We start from the raw sequence: 426 nt of genomic DNA, 5'->3' as shown, positions 1-426 counted from the left end.
AATAATGGTGGAAGAAACAGGTTTAGCAATTGCAAGCCTTTTCCATCATCTTCTCAGCAACAGACAGTGAGTTCTAAGCAGAACACCTCTAACTTAGTAACCATGGTCTCTGATCTAATCAAAACCACTCAAAGTTTCATGACTGAAACAAGATCCTCCATTAGGAATTTGGAGGCATAAGTAGGACAGCTGAGCAAGAAAGTTACTGAACTCCCTCCTAGTACTCTCCCAAGCAATACAGAAGAAAACCCAAAAGGAGAGTGCAAGGCCATAAGCATGGCCGAATTTGGAGAGGAAGGAGAGGAAGTGAACACCACTGAGGAAGACCTCAATGGGCGTGCACTAGCCTCCACTGAGTTCCCCAATGAGGAACCATGGGAATCTGAGGCTCAAAATGAGACCATAGAGATTCCATTGGACTTACTT

This window comes from Arachis duranensis, unplaced genomic scaffold, assembly GCF_000817695.3.
Source record: "Arachis duranensis cultivar V14167 unplaced genomic scaffold, aradu.V14167.gnm2.J7QH unplaced_Scaffold_608113, whole genome shotgun sequence".
In the NCBI taxonomy this organism is placed as follows: Eukaryota; Viridiplantae; Streptophyta; class Magnoliopsida; order Fabales; family Fabaceae; genus Arachis; species Arachis duranensis.
This window is presented reverse-complemented; position numbering follows the sequence as displayed.